The sequence below is a fragment of the Acomys russatus genome, chromosome 14, assembly GCF_903995435.1.
Source record: "Acomys russatus chromosome 14, mAcoRus1.1, whole genome shotgun sequence".
Taxonomy (NCBI): Eukaryota; Metazoa; Chordata; class Mammalia; order Rodentia; family Muridae; genus Acomys; species Acomys russatus.
Window position 1 is genome coordinate 4,294,874 of NC_067150.1, and position 12,224 is coordinate 4,307,097.

The window sequence follows — 12,224 nt, forward strand, 5'->3', positions numbered from 1 at the left end:
CGGTGGAAGGGAAAGGTGCGTCGGTGCGTGGTGACGAGTAGGTCAGGAAACAGGTGCTGGTGGACCGCAATGGCCAAAAGGGTGGTGGAGGTGAGTGGTGGTGCGTGGTGGAGCTGGAGGTCGGTGCGATCGGGCTTCGTTCGGTGAGGTGTGCGGTCGATGTGGTGGTTGTGGTGCGCAGGGCCGCGTGGTGGAGGTGGTGGAACTGGTGACGAGGTGGTGGTGGTGTCTAGGTGTGGTGGTGTGATGGTGGTTGGGGTGGGGTGGCGTGTGAAGGTGGTGGGTGGTGGTGGTGGTGGTGGTGGTGGCTGGCGTGGTGGAGGTTGGTGGTCGGGTGGTGGAGGTGGTTGTTGTGTTGGTGGTGGTGGTAGTTGGTGGTCGGGTGGTGGTGGAGGTGGTGGCGTGCGTGCTGGTGGCTGGTGGTGGTGGTGGAGGTGGTTGGTGAGTGGTGGTGGTGGTGGTGGACGGTGGTGGAGGTGGATAGATGGTGGTGGGATGGTGGTGGAGGTGGTGGTGGATGGTGGTGGAGGTGGTGGTGGTGGTGGGGTGTGGAGGTGTGGACGGTGGTGGTTGGTGGTGTGCGTGGTGGTGGTTTGGTGGTGGTGGAGGTGGTGGTGGTGGGTGGTGGTGGTGGCTTGGTGGTGGTTATGAGGTGGTGGAGGTGGTGGTGGTGGTGGGGTGGTGGTGGTGGTTTTGTGGAGGTGGTGGTGGCTGGTGGTGGGTGGTGGTGGTGGTGGTAGGTGGTGGTTGGTGGTGGTGGTTGTGGAGGTGGTGGTGGTCGGTGGTGGGTGGTGGTGTGTGGTGGTGGATTGGTAGTGTGGTGGTTGTGTTGGTGGTGGTGGTGGAGGTGTGGAGGGTGGAGGTGGTGGAGGTGGTGGAGGCTGGTGGAGTTGGTGGAGGTTGGTGGTGGATGGTGGCTGGAGGTGGTGGATCTGGTGGGGAAGGTGGTGGTGGTGGTGGACGGTGGTGGTGGGTGGTGAGGGTGCGTCGGTGGTGGTGGTGGTGTGGTTGGTTGGGTGGCGGGTGGGTGGTGGTGGTGGTGGTGGGTGGTGGTGGATGGTGGTGTGTGGAGTGGTTGGTGTGTGGTGGAGGTGTGAGTGGTGGAGGTGGTGGAAGGTGGTGGAGTGGTGGTGGATGTGGTTGGAGGTGGTGCTGTGTGGTGGAGGTGGTGGTCGGTGGCGGTGGTGGTGGGGTGTGGTGGTGGTTGGTGGTGTGGTGGTGGTGGTGGTGGAGGTGGTGGTGGTGGGTGGTGGTGGCTTGGGTGGTGTGGAGTTGGTGTGGTGGTGGTGGTGGGTTGTGGTGGTGGTGGAGGTGGTGTGGTGGTGGAGGGTGGTTGGTGGTGGTGGTGGTGAGTTGGTGGTGGTGGTGGTGTGTGGAGTGGTGGTGGTGGTGTTGGTGGTGGTGTGTTGGTGGTGGTGGTGGTGTGTGGTGCGTGGTGGAGGTGGTGGCAGGTGGGGTGCGTGGAGGTGGTGGGTTGGTGGATTGGTGGAGGTGGTGGTGGTGGTGGAGGTGGTGGAGGTGTGGTGGAGGGGTGGTGGTGGGTTGGTGGTGTAGGGTGAGTGGGGAGGTGGTGGAGGTGGTGGTGGTGGTGGAGGTGGTGGAAGTGGTGGGGTGGTGGTGAGTGGTGGGTGGAGGTTGGTGGTGGTGGAGGTGGTGGAGTTTGTGGTGGTGGTGGTGTGGTGGTGGTGGAGGTGGTGGTGGTGGTGGTGGTGGTGGTGGTGGTGGAGGTGTTTGTGGTGGTGGTGGTGGTGTGGTGGTGAGGTGTGGCGGTGGTGGAGGTGGTGGTGGAGGTGGTGGAGGTGTGGTGGTGGTGGTGGTGGTGTGGTGGTGGTGGTTGGTGAGGCTGGTGGTCGGTGGTGGTGGTGGTGCGTGGTGGTGGAGGTGGTGGTTGTGGTGGTGGTGGTGGTGGTGGTGGTGGTGGTGGTGGCGGTTTGGTGGTGGTGGTGGTGGTGGTGGTGTGGGTTGTTGGTGGTGGTGGTGGTGGTGTGGTTGGTGGTGGTGGTGGAGGTGGTGGTGGGTGGTGGTGTGGTGGTGGTGGAGGTGTGGTGGTGGTGGTGGAGGTGGTGGGGTGGTGGAGGTGGTGGGGGGGTGGTGGTGGAGGTGTTGAGTGGTGGTGGAGGTGGTGGAGGTGGTTTGGTGGTGGTGGGTGGTGGTGGAGTGGTGTGTGGTGGTGGTGGAGGTGGTGGTGGAGGTTGGTGGAGGTGGTGGTGGAGGTGGTGGAGGTGGTGGAGGTGGTGGAGAGTGGTGGAGGTGGTGGTGGGTGGTGGTGGAGGTGGTGGGTGGTGGTGTGTGGTGGTGGTGGGGAGGTGGTGGAGGGGTGGGGTTGTGGAGGGTGGCGGTGGTGGTGGTTGGTGGAGGTGTGGATGGTGGTGGTGGGGTGGTGGCGGTGGTGGAGGTGGTGGAGGTGGTGGAGGTGGTGGAGGTGGTGGTGGTGTGTAGGTTGTGGTGGAGGTGGTGGAGGTGGTGGTGTGTTGGTGGTTGGGATGGTGGTGAGGTGGTTGGAGGTGGTGGAGGGGTTGGTGGTGGTGGTGATGGTGGTGGAGGTGGTGTGGTGGTGGGGTGGTGGTGGTGGTGGTGGTGGTGGTGGTGGTGGTGGGGTGGTGGAGGTGGGGTGGTGGATTGGTGATGGTGTGGTGGCGGTGGGGGGGGTGGTTGGTTGTGGTGGAGGTGGTGGAAGTGGTGGAGGTGGTAGTGATGGTGGTGGAGGTGGTGATGGTGGAGGTGGTGGTGGTGGTGGTAGGTGGTGGAAGTGTTTGGAGGTTTTTGGTGTGTGATGGTGGTGGAGTTGGTGGTGGTTGTGGTGGTGGTGGTGGGGTGGAGGTGGTGGTGGTGGTGGTGGTGGTGGTGGTGGTGGTGGTGGAGGTGGTGTGGTGGTGGGGGGGTGGGGTCGGTGGTTGGAGGTGGTGGAGGTGGTGGAGGTTGGTGGAGTGGTGGTGTGGTGGTGGGGGGTGGAGGTTGGTGGTTGGTGGTGGTGGTGGTGGTGGTGGAGGGGTGTGGAGGTGGTTGGTGGTGGTGTTGGAGGTGTGGTGGTGGTGGTGGAGGTGGTGTTGTGGTGGTGGTGTGGAGGTGGTGGATGTGGTGTTGGTGGTGGTGGAGGTGGTGGTGGGGTGGTGGTGGATTGGTGGTTGTGGTGGTGGAGTGGGGTGGTGGTGTGGTGGTGAGGTGGTGAGGTGGTGGTGGTGGAGGTGGGGTGGTGGTGAGGTGGTGGTGGTGGTGTGGTGGAGGTGGTGGTGGTGTGGGAGGTGGTGGTGGTGGTGGTGTGTGGGTCGGTGGTGGTGGGTGGAGGTGTGGTGGTGGTGTGGTGGTGTGGTGGTGGTGGTGGTGGATGGTGGTGGTGGGTGGTGGTGGTAGGTGCGTGGGGTGGGGTGGGTTGGGGGGTGTGGTGGCGGTGGCGGGCGGCGGGCGGTGGCGGGCGGCGGCGGCGGCGGCGGAGGTTCCACCAGGAAGATGCATGATGATTGGCTGCCAGGATTCCAGAAATACCGTGGGACTTTCCCAAAGTCAACTTGCTGGAGCGGGGACTTTTGGACATCCTAAAATATGACAGTGTCTCTCCAATAAATTCAGTTTTGGCTACTCTAGGACTAAAGAAACATGATTTTCCCTGTAAAAGAAAAGGGCGCATTCAGCAGGGTTCTCTGGAGCAACAGAACCAATAAAGGTTGGGTAGTTCAACAGTGCCCTTCCTCACACTTGGGAGCCTCTGCCGCCGGGTGCCTCCACTGTCCCAGTTCAGTGCTGGAGGCTTGATTCCTGGAGTCACTGGCATGTGGTCTAAGCTGGAAGACCAAAGAAACTGGATCTGCTGGCAGCCAAGGGCAGCAGGGGTGGACACGCTCACTCAGGAAGAGGCTGTGAAGGTGGGTCAGGGCATACAGCTCTTTCCTGTGAATACTTTTCATATGAGCTGCCCATTGGAAGAAGCTGCCATTGTGAGGGTGCGTCTTCCCCTCTCTAGAAAGAGCCTCACAAATATGCCCAGAGGTGTGTCTCCTAGATGGTCCTAGGTGACCCCTTCAGGTTTGTCACTGTCATCTTTATTGGCCCATTAGCTTCATGTACCATTCCTTTTTTGTTTTGGTTTGGTTAGGTTTTTTTGTTCTCAGTTTTTTTGCTGTTGTTGTTTTGGTTTGGCTTTTTAAATTTTGTTTTGATTTTGAGACAGGGTTTCTCTGTGTAGCCTTGGCTGTCCTGGACTCACTTTGTAGACCAGGCTGGCCTCGAACTCACAGAGATTCACCTGCCCCTGCCTCCTTGGTCATGTACTTACTATTCTTGTCTTGAAAACATCCAGAAAAATAGTGCCTAGAGATATAAAAGCAAGGAGCAGAAGGAGTGACTGATGTGATCCACAGTGAGTCCATTGCTCTCTGTACCGGGTGTGGAGCTAAGGAGCGCTGCCCTTCTGGTGCTGTTATTAATGCGTAAATTGCATGTGTAACAGAAAGAAAACAATGTAACTTCTGTTTGAAAACTGCTCTACCCTCTAAGCAAGACCTGGAATTCCCCCAATTTTCCTTTGTTTTATTTTGTTACTTGTCTTACGATTTTTTTTTTTTTTTCTGAGACAGGGTTTCTCTGTGTAGGCCCGGCTGTCCTGGACTTGCTTTGTAAGTCCAGGCTGGCCTTGAACGCACATCGATCCACCTTCCTCTGCTTCCCGAGTGCTGGGATTAAAGGCATGGGCCACCCTGACCGGCTTATGATATTTTTTGAGACAAGGTCTTGCTATGTATTCCAGACAGACCTCAAACTCATTATGTAGCCGATGCTGGCCTCAAACTCATAATCCCCTGCCTCTGGGCTGAAGTTGCAGATTTGTATCATTATGCTCCCCTTAACTGCCCCCCCTCCTGCTGGGGGTTGAACACCTCCCCCCGCCCCTAGCCCAAAGCATGCTAGGTAAGCTCCTTACCACTGAGCTACATCCCCAGTGCCTGTCCTTTGTTATAATTTCCGGGTGGGTTGGTTTAGAATATGCGACCCTCACACACCTGTTTGCTGTGTCAGTACGGAAACAGCAAGGCTGGGCTCATCTGGGACTATCAAGCCACGCATAGTGCCTACATGTGGCATCTCTGGCATGCAGGCCTTTGTGTGCGTGTCTGTGTGTATGTGTGTGCATGTGTGTGTGTGTGTGGTTTTTTTTCCTGTGTGTACATATATGCACTGTGCATGTGTCTGGTCTCCATGGAAGTAGCGTGCATCAAATCATGTAGAACGGGGTTAGAGGGCAAAGGAATTCACAGTGATTCTCTAAACAGCCACACGGGGGCGCCCTTCCACTTATAAAAACACCTGCCATTCAAACCAAAAGCATGCTGGCTGCAATAAACATGCTGGGCAGGCCCCAGCTGGTGTTCTCTAGTCTGTGCCCTCATTTGTCATCATGGCTCAACTGTCAATGACAGAAAAGGTCAGTGAGGTGGCGCTGATGAGACTGTCTTGATGAGCCCCTAGACTATAGCCCTTAAGAAAGAAATTAGAAGCCGGGCGTGGTGGCGCACGCCTTTAATCCCAGCACTCGGGAGGCAGAGGCAGGCGGATAGCTATGAGTTCGAGGCCAGCCTGGTCTACAAAGTGAGTCCAGGATGGCCAAGGCTACACAGAGAAACCCTGTCTCAAAAAACCAAAAAAAAAAAAGAAGAAAAAGAAGAAGAAGAAGAAGAAATTAGAGGGGCTGGAGAGATGGCTCAGCAGTTAAGAGCACTGTCTGCTCTTCCAGAGGTCCTGAGTTCGATTCCCAGCAACCACATGGTGGCTCACAACCCTCTAGAATGTGATCTGATGCCCTTGCCTGGCCTACAGGTGTACATGCAGATAGAGAATTCATGCATAAAAATAAGTAAAATCTTAAAAAAAAAAAAAAAGAAAGAAAGAAAAGAAAGAAAGAAAGAAAGGAGATAGAGCAATTTTGTTGTTGGCACATTTATTTTTCTACAAATGAAGTAGGCTATCTGAGACATGCCCCACCCCCACCACCCCCCACCACCCCCATCCCCTGGCCATAGATTCATTGATTGTTCGGAGCCTTGAAGCAGCAGCCCTTCCACTAGCATAAGGAGGAAGGAGAATGGCACTGTGGCCTGACTCCATGAAAGGGGCAGCTGTGACAGCAGGTGCCTTGTGACACTTTAATTGGTGAGGAAGAGACATGAACATACAGGCCGGTGTTGTTTAGGACTGACTCCACCTTCAGGAGTGCAGGTGGGCTTCCTCTCAAATAACCGTCAAGCTGGGTTGGCTGTTGACAAGTCCCTCATAGAGGCTGGAGACAGAGAGGGACATGAACCCTCACCCGGATACCCACCGACCCCTCCCAGCCAGTTGTGTACAATTCTGCTCTGACCGCAAACGGTCTCAGCAGGGAGGGCCAGAGCCTGCTCTGGACAATATTGAGCAGATCCTAGACCAGGGAGTGAGGATTGAGAAACAAAAGAACAGAAATAAGAAACAGAGGCAAGAAATAGTCGGAAATACAGCATAGACTCGGGAGGGCCTGCAGTCAATACCACACTACCCCTCAGCTTTATTCACCAGTTCAATTTGTACACATCTCAGGCATGGGGAAACAAAGCAGAAGGCCGCTCTCAGAAGATGATGCGGACATTCTCACAGGAACAGCGGTGTAATCACAATCGACTCTCAGCCTTGAGGCCACAGTGTACTTTTTCTGGTAGTCTGAAGGCCTTGAGTGTATACTTGGCAGAACATCTTGCTTAGTCACAGTCTCTGAAATCTATGTGATTCTTACACTACAGCAAAAAGCAGGAGAGCGATGCTTATGGACAAGGCCTTTGCAAATGGCTCCCGGCAGGGGAACTAGAGTACATAGGAGAGGAAGTGCTAGGGAAGCGGGCTCCCTCTACCTCATCACCCACCAGAGCTGCTTTTAGGCCGCCCATGATCTGCCTGTACCCCTTCTCCTTGCCCCGTAAGGTAAACCAGAGTGTCTTTAGGAGAACCACACCTCAGCTTGCTAGTCATCAGGGGCAGAGGAAGACATTGGTTACATCCCCCTCAGAAAAAGAATCTTAGCATCAGCTGGGAATGTAGCTTCATAGTAAAGTATTTGCCTGTAGTACAAGGCCATTGGTATGATTCCCAGTACAAAGAAAGGAGGGCAGTGGAGGTAATAATTAAGGCTAATGACTTAAGTGTCAAAGGAACAGCCAGTCAAGAATGTAGCTTGATAAGTGTGTAGATGGCCTACCATACTAAAGTCCTGGAACTTGATTCTCCCGCGGGAAACGATGGTCTTGTCTGCCTGTCTATTTGTTTGAGATAGAGTCTCACTGTACAGTCTTGGCTGGCCTGGAACTAACTCTGTAGATCAGGTTAGCCTCAAACTCACAGAGGTCTGCCTGCCTCTGCCCTCCAAGTGCTGGGATTAGAGGCATGCACCACCACACCTGGCTGACAATAGTCTTTTAAAATGTGTCTTGTCCTTTGCCAAGTCATCTTCACGAGGATTAGTCAGTTTAGATTTGGTGGCAAGGAAAGATTCACCATCCAGGCATTGTAGTGGGGACAGGCAAGTTTGGGGTGTGGTGTGAGTCTGCTCTGTATTGAGTCTCCTGTAGTCCAGGCTGGCCTCAAACTTATTATGAAGCAAGGACCTTGAATTCCTCTTTCTCCCACATCCAGGACACCGTTGTCACCAGCACTCGCCACCATACCTGGTTGATGGAGATGGAACCCAGGTTCCATCCATGCTAGACAGACGTTCCACCAACGGAGCTACACCCCCAATTCTCTCAGTTCCGTGTCTTGATTGAGAGACACAGTAACAGATTCTAAGCTACGGAAGAAGTGAAATTTCTTTTCAAATGTACCAGAGAATTCACAGAATGAGAGAGAAGGCCAGGAAAGCAGGCTTTGAATATGAACCAATAGGAAGGAGACTTGGCAACAGGACCGCAGAGACAGCCTGCTGGGGTTCTGTGTGGGCACCGCTGCCCTACAGGGAGTTCTTCCGAAGTGTGGTATGCAGATACCACCTACTAGCTCCAGAGTCCTGCAAAGGAGAGTTTATGTCTGTGTTAAATCACACTTGAACACGGAGCTGACTTGATGTGTGGAAAGCACATGACTTGTAAGACTGACAAACAGAGTGCCAGTCCCAGAATCCACCTCAGAAGCCAGATGTAGGGGTGGGCTCTGTAAACCCAGCCCTTCTACGGCAAGATGTGAGGGGGAGGCAGGAGGAATGTTAGCCAAGTATGGAAAGACATCCTCTGACGTCTACATGCATGCCCGCACTCACACATACAAAATACACGCAATATCATATATACACACAAAATAATTATCTTTTATTTTATAAATGTCTGCCTCTTATCCTCTGGAGATAGTGAAGAGTGCCATAGAATTAAACCTTAATTTTTTTTTTTTTTTTTTTTTTTTTTTTTTTTAAGTTTTCAAGACAGGGTTTCTCTTAGCTGTCCTGGAACTTGCTTTAAACACCAGGCTGCCTCAAATTCACAGAGATCCACCTGCCTCTGCCTTCCAAGTTCTGGGATTAAAGGCATATGCCACCACACTCAGCACCAGCACTATTTTTTAAAAATGAAGACGTTGGGGCTAGAGAGATAGCTCGGCAGTTAGGAACACACATAGCTCTTCCAAAGAGGCAAATTGGCACCCACATCAGGGGCTCACAACTGCCTAAAGGCCCAGCTACAACGGAATCTGTGTCTTCTGACACCCATGGATTGAGAGAGAGAGAGAGAGAGAGACTCATATACATCATTAAAAATAGTCTCTTTTAAAAGAATAGTAACTCTTAGCTGAGTATGGTGGTGCCTGCCTGTGATCCCAACACTTGGGGAGGCAGAGACAGGTGGATCTTTGTGACTTTGAGGCCACCCTGGTCTACAAAGGGAGTCCAGGACAGCCAGGACTACACAGAGAAACCCTGTCTCAAAAAAAAAAAAAAAAAAAAAAAGGAGGAGGAGGAGCACAAGGAGGAAGAGGAAGAAAAAGTAAGTTTTTTGTGTGTGGCTTTTTTGAGACAGGGTCTCTCTGCATAGCCTTGGCTGTCCTGCACTCACTTTGTACACCAGGCTGGTCTCAAACTCACAGCAATCCTCTTGCCTCTGCCTCCTGAGTGCTGGGATTAAAGGCGTGTGCCACCAACTCCCAGCTGAAAAGTAATTCTTAAAGTAGAATAATTGTAACAAAATGCTGTGATAAAGGTCATTTTACTTAGATATTCTTTCTTTCCAGAATTTTCAATTTAATATTTAACTGCCACACAGTGAAAACACAAAGAGCAGATTTTGTCCTTTATCTTCTCTTCCAGGGAGTCAGGAGCATCTGGGTCTTCTCCCACTGCCTGCCACCAAGACTCGCTGACAGTAAGATTTGCTCAAACCTTCCCCGGACTGTAGCTAAACTGCACCAAATTTGGAGGGAGGTCCAGAGAGACGGCTGAGCAAGGAAAGGTGTTTGCAACCAACAGTGACAACCAGAGTTCCATCCCTGAGACCTACATGGCGTAGAAGGAGAAAACCAACTCCCAAACATTGTTCTCTGGCCTCCGTGCGTGTGCCATGATGCGTGGCACGCGCGCGCGTGCACACACACACACACACACACACACACACACACAGACACATATAAAATTTAAAGTAGGTAGTAAATTAAGGGAGAGCAGTTATTGTTCTTGACCTTCTTTTGTGTGTGTGTGTGTGTGTGTGTACTAATTTATATGTATCTTATGTGTATCCCACATGTACGCAGGTGCAATGGAGGCCAAAAAGGACATCAGGTCCTTCTGGAGCTGGAGGCCCGGATGGGTGTATGACACTGAATGTCTGCTCTGGGAACAGAATACTGCCGCTTCCTCAATGACCCGCGTGACTTATCTATTATTATCTATCAGCTTTCTCTCTGTGGCCATCCGCAGAGTGTCAGGGTGTCTGCGTTGGTGTCAGGACTCTCTGTGCTGCCCTCTCGCCACCTTACAGCTTTAAGTTGTTCTTCTGAGTGGCATCTTTCTTTCAGTCTCTTGAGTTTTTTTTAATTGTTGCTATTGAGAAATGCTACTGATTCTGTACAATAGTATACAGAACTTTCTTGTTGCTTCTAACAGCTTGCTGCTTCCTTTTATGTCCATAATGATCATAACACTTGCAAATGACACTTCCAGCTCATTCTTCACTCTCTTCTGATATGTTACACTGAACTAAACCTCTACTACGATATTGAATCTCGTGATAGTAAATATTCTTCTATCGTTCATAATGTTAAAGCAAATAATGATGTTCAAGTGTTTCCATGAACAACGAATATTTTATACCACATCAAAGTTCTTTTCTGGGAAGAAATGTGGCTCAATGGGTGCTTTCTAACTCAGACAAAGACAAGGCCATAGATTTTACGCCCAGTGCCACCAATGTTTCAGTGTGGCCAGTGGGATACAAATAAAGTTGCATGTGATTCCAATATGGCCAATGGGATACAAATAAAGTTGCATGTGGTTCCAATGTTGCCAGTGGGATACAAATAAAGTTGCATGAGGTTCCAATGTGGCCAGGGGGATACAAATAAAGTTGTGTTTGGTTCCAATGTGGCCAGTGGGATACAAATAAAGTTGCATGAGGTTCCAATGTGGCCAGTGGGACTCAACTAGCTAGGGGTGGGGTGGGGCAATACTCCCTTATATTGTAATTTTTCACTAATGTAAATGTGAAAAAATAAATAAAGATAGTACTACATTGTATTTTCTTCTTTCATTTCTTTAAATAACATTGGGGTTTTTTCTGAAGTAGAATTACCTCTAGCATTCTAAAGAATTACCTTTAATTCATCATGATATATTAGAGTCCCTTAATCACTCCACATTCCACTCTTTGCTCCTTAAAGCTAATGCACAGTAGGATTCTTGCATCTACTCTCACAACTGAGCCTAATCTGAAATGAGCTTTTATTGCACTTTCTCTTATCAAGGTTCAATGAAGAGTATGTTGGCATCATAAAAGGCGGCTGCTGTCTAGTTTATCTTTCTTCAAGGAAGGAAATAATAAAATTGAGGCTTCCAATCAGCAAAATAGGAAAACTTTTTTTTCTAAATATAAACATTTATCAAAATTAGATTGCTTCCTTAAAAGTTAATAAAGAAGGCTGGGCGTGGTGGTGCATGCCATTGATCCCAGCACTCGGAGGCAGAGGAAGATTTCAATGAGTTCGAGGCCAGCCTGGTCTACAAAGTGAGTCCAGGACAGCCAAAGCTACCTAGAAAAACCCTGTCTCAAAAAACAAATGCAAAAACAAAACAAAAAAAGTTAATAAAAATAAGGGACTGGAGTGCAACTCAGTGGTAGAACATCTCCTTAGCATGCGTAAACTAAAGAACAAAAGAAACTAGAAATTGGAACATTTTAATTAAAAATACCTAACCTACAGTATTAAAACATGAATAAATGAGTCTTAGTTGAAATTTTAAGTTTATTAAAATTTAAAAAGTAACGGGTTGTACACATAGTGGAATCCCACAACTATTAGTAGCAGCCCCTTTCATATTATTTTTATTACAGCTTATTTATTTGTTGGGATATATGTACATTCAGGCCACAGCATGTACAAGTGACAAGTGTGCTGCCATCAAGAACCTTGACCCACTGAGTCAGCTCGTTCATTCTTTTTTTTTTTAATTTATTTATTTTTATTTTATGTGCATTGATGTTTTGCCTGCATGTATGCCTGTATGAAGGTGTCAGATCTTGGAGTTATAGACAGCTGTGAGCTGCCATGTGGGTGGTGGGAATTGAACCCGGGTCCTTTGGAAAAGCAGTCAGTGCTCTCAACTGCTGAGCCATCTCTCCAGCCCAGCTCGTTCATTCTTAAATGCCACTGTCAAACATTATATTCTGCACTGTGGTGAACCTGTCACATGTTAGGTATATCACTGTGATAAAGTCACTTGGCCTTTCTGAGTTTCAGGTTCCCCAAGAACAGAATGGAAATCGTTTTGGGGGGTTTTGTTTTTGTTTTGTTTTGTTGTTTTTCTAGACAGAGTTTTTCTGTGCAGCCTTGGCTGTCCTGGACTTGCTCTGTAGACCAGGCTGGCCTCGAACTCACAGCGATCGGCCTGCCTCTGCTTCCCAAGTGCTGGCATTAAAGGCGTGTGCCACTACGCCCAGCTCAGAAAGGAAAATCTTACCATTTACTTTTTGTGCCTAGTTTAAAAACAGATGAATTGAAACAAACTTAACACAGGG